This window comes from Ornithorhynchus anatinus, chromosome X1 (assembly GCF_004115215.2).
Source record: "Ornithorhynchus anatinus isolate Pmale09 chromosome X1, mOrnAna1.pri.v4, whole genome shotgun sequence".
Classification (NCBI taxonomy): Eukaryota; Metazoa; Chordata; class Mammalia; order Monotremata; family Ornithorhynchidae; genus Ornithorhynchus; species Ornithorhynchus anatinus.
In genome coordinates, this window is record NC_041749.1 from 82,035,498 (window position 1) to 82,042,107 (window position 6,610).

At 47.3% G+C, this 6,610-nt stretch overlaps 1 non-coding gene across 1 annotated transcript; it reads right to left on the reverse strand.

Annotated features, from left to right (window-relative positions):
* Positions 1-6,094: 6,094 nt before the first annotated feature.
* On the reverse strand, positions 6,095-6,232 carry LOC114807044. The gene has a single exon (XR_003755097.1). It is a non-coding gene; the product is annotated as a small nucleolar RNA SNORA7 (small nucleolar RNA).
* Positions 6,233-6,610: the final 378 nt, after the last annotated feature.

The window sequence follows — 6,610 nt, forward strand, 5'->3', positions numbered from 1 at the left end:
TGGAACCTCCCCCAGTAGTTGTAGCTAAAGAGAAGAGGAGTTGCTCATGAAGTCCCAAGCTCTTCCAGCACACCAGAGGGGAATTGAGACCTGGGGCCACAAGGATTGAAACTTGAGACAACTTCTCCACCTCCCATCACCACCTGCGTTGAAGAGGCAATGTCCTCCAGGTTGCCTTCAGCAAGTCCGGAGCCTTAAGGTGGGAGTTCAGAGTTGTTTTTTTTTTTTTTATGGTATTCATTTGTTAAGTAGCAGTGGCATGGGAGAGAGTCGAGGGAGGAGACTCACGTCGACTGTGCGGAAGGAGGCAATGGTAAACCACGTCCCTGTTTTTTTACCAAGAAAACTCTATGGATACACTACCAGAACAGTTGCAGATGGAGGTGGGGCGTTCTGGAAGAGATGCATCCATGGTGTCGCTCTGGGTCGGAGATGACAGCATAAGATAAGACAAGATTTGTTAAATGCTTACTTTGTGCCAGGCACTGTACTAAACACTGGTGTAGATGCCAGCTAATCAGGTTGGACCCAATCCTTGCCCCACATGGGACTCACACTCTTAATCACCATTTTACAGATGAGGGAACTGAGGCACAGAGAAGTGAGGTGACTTGCCCAAGGTCACACAGCAGACAAGTGGTGGAAGCAGAATTAGAACACAGGCCCAATCTAGCACTCCACCCCGTCACCACCACCTCCTCTCAAGCCCTGGTCCCCAGCTTAGAAAGGCTGATCTGTTACTTGCTCTCCTCTGCCACCTCTAGGATGGAGGGAGGGCAGAGCCCACTGGTACTTATATTAAAAAAAAAAAAAGCCAAATCTTTAAAAAAAAAAAAAAAGTTTCCTTTATTTCTGAGGGTGAGAAAGCCAAGGATCTGGAAATGTACAGGAAGAGGGGGAGTGGCATCGACTCTGTGCATCCATAGCAGCCATATTGGTAACAAAATCTGATCAAGATGCTGACTTGACTATCCAAATCGGTGGCCATCTTGGAAAGGTCAGAAACCCCTGTTGCACAGAGCCCTGAGCCAACCGCTTACTTTACTTTCTGTCCGAAGGCAGCCCTGGTGCCCTCTGCAGTTGTGGACAGTGTGAGGCTCTGCGGCCTTTAAATCCATTTATGGAACATTGGGAAAGATTATGAACTCTACTTTAATATCCTGGCTAGGCTGCTGCCCCACAGCTTTTGTCTTTTGGAACTATTTCTGAAATTTCTTGTGAGTTTTTTGTTTTTAAGATTTGAACCGGTATTTTTTGAAAATAGCCCTTTCCTCTTCTGCGTTGTTGCTCCTGATTTAGAGAAGAACTTCTTGAGGGCAGGAAGGGCCAGGGCTAGAGATTTCATGACTGTCTGGATTCAGACCAAGATGGCTTTGGAGAGGGGAGGGAGAAGAAGGGAAGGGGAAGGCTTAAGGTGCACAGCCACTTGCCAGCAGGAATTCTGCTCCTTAATCTGCCCCCCGCCCCCGTGGCCTGAACCTAGGCCTCTACTTCCAGGGGCTTCCCAGTGGATTCATTTCCAGTTTGTGGCCCCTGAAAATTCTTTCGACCAGCTCCAAAGACGAAGACCAGACCTATTCATTTAAGCTTGTTGTGAGCAAGGAATGTGTCTACTAACTTGGTTAGATTGTACTCTCCCAAGTGTTTAGTGTGTGCGTGTGTGTGTGTACGTGTGGTTGGTATTTGTTAAGCACGCGTGTGTGGGGTATTTGTTAAGTACTTACTGTGTGTCAGACACTATACTAAATGCTGGGGTAGATACAAGCTAATCAGGTTCGACAGAGTCCCTGCCCCACATGGGGCTCACAGTCCCAATTTCCATTTTACAGATGAGGTAACTGGGGCTCAGAGAAGTTAATTGTCTTGCCCAAGGTCACAGTAATAATAATAATGATGACATTTGTTATTCACTTACTATGTGCCAAGCACTGTTCTAAGTGCTGGGATAGATACAAGGTAATCGGGTTGTCCCATGTGGGGTTCACAGTCTTAATCCCCATTTTACAGATGAGGGAACTGAGGTACAGAAAAGTTAAGTGATTTGCCCAAAGTCACACGGGTGACAAGTGGTGGAGCCGGGATTAGAACCCACAACCTCTGATTCCCAAGCCTGTGCTCTTTCCACTAAGCCACGTGCTTAGTACAGTGCACTCCACATAGTAAATGTTCAATAAATACCACTGATTGATTAATTAGGGTTATCCCCCTCTCCCCCAGTTTACTACAGTTTACTACATCAAAGTGCGCTTAATAAATACCTGTCATGATAGTGATGAAATGTAGGCAACATCACAGGACTGGACAGAAGGAGCCCCCCAAAATTCTCTGATCTGGCAGCTAGAGGAAATGGCTTTCCCAGCCCCGTATGGATCAGTGTCAATAGCGGTCGAATGGCCCTGTGCAGCACATTGTAGTAGTAGGTTCTTGGGTAACATGATGACGATGATGATGATGACGATGATGAAGCCTCCATCCTGAGACTTCAAGACCAAGAACCGGCTCCAAGGAATTGATTATGGTGGTTTGTATAATACTAACCCACGCTTTCTCAGCCCTGCCGGTCATGTTCTTGTTGGGGCATGAACGAGCAAGTAGGCAGACAAGGGCGCCACACACTGCGAAGTGCGCGTGGAGGATTTTCACTCACCAGACGCTTTTATGGTCGAGGCGACCGCGGCATAGTGCCGATGCTGGGCCGACACAGTTGGCCTTCACCTCCCCGGTTAGCTGTTTTAGCTTGGAACGTGCAAAGGGGCATGGGAAGCAGTGTGACCAAGTGGATAGAATACAGGCCTGGGAGTCAGGGAACCTGGCTCCTAATCCTGGCTCTGCCACCTCCTGCCTGTTGTGTGATCCTGGGCAAGTCATATGACTTCTCTGCGCCTCAGTTACCTCATTTGGAAAGTCGGGACTAAATCCTCCTCCCTCCGACTTAGGCTTTGCGCCCCACGTGAGACAGGGACTGCATCTGACCGGATTATCTTGTATCCACCCCAGAGTTCGGCACACAACGACTAAAAAATACCATTATTGTTTTTATTTATTCCCCATTTAACCTCAGAGGTTAACACTCATAGGATCTTAGCGTTTACAGGGTCTTTGAGAGGCCATCTGGCCCCGGCCCCAGTCTCCAGGCAAGCGAATGACCACAACCCAGGGTGGATAGTCTATTTGTTTTTTCAGGATCTCTGGCGATGGAATTCCACAACCTCCCTTGGCTGCCAGTTCCAGTGTTTAATCCCCATCCCAATTATGAAATTCTTCCATGTGTCCAACTGACCTCTTTCTCGCTGCAGCTCAGGGACCATGTGAAATCCCTGTGTGGCCATGCAGAAGGGCTTTTCCCCTAGGCCTGAACCCTTTGATTTAGGGAAACAAGCAATCCTTTGAGGCAGCTAGATTGTCTCCCCGTACCCCTCTGCTGCCCTGACTGGACCTAGGTAAAGTCTGAGGGTCCTGGGGTCCCTGGGATATGCCCCTTGTCGCTCTCTGCTCACCGTCCCTGCCTGCCTTGAGGACTTCTGGTGGGGATTGGCAGCCTCTACCTCTTCTTCTACCCTGCCCCTTTGCAGTCACCCTCAGTGAGGAGGAAAACAGGAGATGAGAGGATGATTCAGGCCAGGGCTTGAAGAAAATCTACAGAATGTTTAATCTGCCCCCGTGATAATTGGCTGAATCTTGGGTAAAGAGAGGGAGGAAGCTTTTGACTTAAGCCATTCTCTGCTATTTGTGCAGATGGTGCTTATGCTGTGGCTATTGCATAAAATACTGGAGCCCTATCTGTCTGGGGACCAGACACTCGGCCACAGCTGAAAGTTAGTTTTTTAAAAAACTGGAATGTCACCCTGGTAGCCAGTGGGCTGTCAGTTGATGGGGACTTGAGGGAAGCAGCACAAGTAAGTGGTAGAAACAGTGGCTGCCGTCACTCCCTCCTACTGCCCTGGAGCAGCCATTTTGGAACTTTTTCTTATAAGTTCCAGCTTCTTATAAGTTTTACTTATAAGTTTCTTATAAGTTTTTCTTATAAGTTTCTTATAAGTTTTTCTTATAAGTGTTTCTTATAAGTTTTTCTTATAAGTTATGTTTTTCTTATAAGGAACTTTTTCTTATAAGTTATGTTTTTCTTATAAGGAACTTTTTCTTATAAGTTACAGTTTCTTATGAGTTCCAGTCAGTTCCGACTGACATCCCAAACTGCTCTCGACTGTAGTTTCCAACTGGCTGGGGCCTTGTGGACAGCAGAGGAAGGATTTTAAAGAAGCAACCACAGAACAAAACAGCCTCCCTTACCATGCTGAGTGACCTTCCCTTGCTCACCATGGTTAGGAGTGTACCATCACAGTAAACTTTATGAATAAAAATAATTATTATTATTTTATGGTACCTGTTAAACATTTACTATGTGCCGAGCACTGTTCTAAGCACTAAGGTAGATACAATGGGGTTGGACACAGTCCCTGTCCCACATGGGGCTCACACTCTTATCCCCATTTTCCAGATGAGGTGACTGAGGCACAGAGAAGTGAAGAGCCTTGCCCAAGGTCACACAGTAGACATGTGGCAGAGCCAGGGCTTTCTGAGTCCCAGGCCCACGCTCGATCCACTAAGCCACGCTGCTTCCCTTTAGAACACTGGGAAGCTGTGATGACTTGAGTACCAGGGACTGGAAACGCAGTCACTGGTCCAGGCACTTATATCCTGACTTGACTAGTACATCAGCCTCTTAGTTGCCCTCCCTACCTCCAGTCTCTCTGTCCTATCCAGTCCATACTTCACTCTGCAGCCTGGATCGTTTTCCAAAGCATTTATCTTGGCGTGTCTTGTCACTCTTCGAAGATCTCCAATGGTTGTCCATTCCTCTCCATATCAAACAAAACCACCTGACCAAAGGCTTTAAGACACTCAAATCAGTTCTCTCCCTCCTATTTATCCTCGCTCCTCACCCCCGACGCCCCATTTCCCATGCTTCATTCCTCTCAAGACAACCCACTCACAGTGCTTGAGTTTCATCTCTTCCACTGCCCATCTCTTGCTCATGCTCTCCCTTCTACCTGGAACTCACGCCTGCTTCACAACCGGTAAATCACAGGTCTCCCCATCCTCAAAGCCCTTCTGAAATCACATCTCCTTCAGGAGCCTTCCCTGATTAACCTCTCATCTCCCAACCCTATTTCTTCCTGACTTCTCCCATTCCAGCACTTTTGTCACCTAGGCAGTTGGGTACACTTAAGTACATATCTTCATACTCCATTGCTACAAATGCTGCCTCTCCTACTCTGGCTCCTACCACTTATTTTAGCGCCTGTCTCTCCTGCTAGATTGTAAGGTCACTGACATTCATTCATTCATTCAATCGTATTTATTGAGCGCATACTGTGTGCAAAGCACTGTACTAAGCACTTGGGAGAGTACAATATAACAACAAATGGACACGTTCCTGCCCACAATGAGCTCACAGTGTAGAGACGAGCTCGTCTACTAATGCTACTGTACTCTTCTAAGCGTTCAGTACAGTGCCAGGCACCCAACCAATCAGTGGCACTTATTGAGTGCTTACTGTGTGCAGAGCACTGTACTATGCACTGGGAACAGCAAATGCTTAATAAATACTATTGACTGATTGACTGATGGATGGACTATAACGCCCTAGGAATGGTGGGTAACTGCCCAACACAGGGCAGTTATGCCCCAAACACTCCACCACTTCTGGGCTTCCCAGAGAGAGCAAGAAACTTGGGCAAAGGAGAGTCCAGGACTGAAGACACATTGCTCTGTTCCTCCACTTCTCCTCTCCTGGCCCATTTGTAATGTGGTTTTCCTATTTACTGGGATATTGAAACTCTTCTTGTCTCGTCTTATGCTGTCGAGTCGTCTCCGACCCATAGTGACACCATGGACACAAAGCGACACTTCTCTCCCAGAACGCCTCACCTCCATCTGCAATCGTTCTGGTAGTGTATCCATAGAGTTTTCTTGGTAAAAACACGGAAGTGGTTTACCATTGCCTTCTTCTGCGCAGTAAACTTGAGTCTCCTCCCTCGACTCTCTCCCTCAGACTCTCTGTGCCACTGCTGCCCAGCGTAGGAGAGTTTTGACTTGTAGCAGATTGCCTTCCACTCACTAGCCACTGCCCAAGCAAGGAATGGAATGGGTATGCCTCTGCTCGACTCTCCCTCCCGTAGTCGAGACTGGTAGAGTACTGGGAACTTTCCAGGTGCACCCCTGAGAGGGGATTGAAACTCTCATCACCCAATAATCAATCAATCAATAGTATTTATTGAGTGCTTACTGTGTGCAGAGCACTGGACTAAGCACTTTAAGAAAGCACAAAACAGCAGAGTTAGCAGATACGTTCCCTGCCCACAACAAACTTACAGTCTAGAGGGGGAGACGGACATTCATATAAATAATTTCTAATATATGACTTAAAGATATGTACATAATGCTGTGGGGTTGAGGGTGGGGCAAATATCAAATGCCCAAGTGCTTAGATGACGCAGAAGGGAGAGAGAACCAGGGGGAAAAGGGCTAAATTGGAGAAGGCCTCTTGGAGGAGCTGTGATCTTAATAAGGCTTTGAAGGCGAGGAGAGTAGTGGTCTGGTATATATG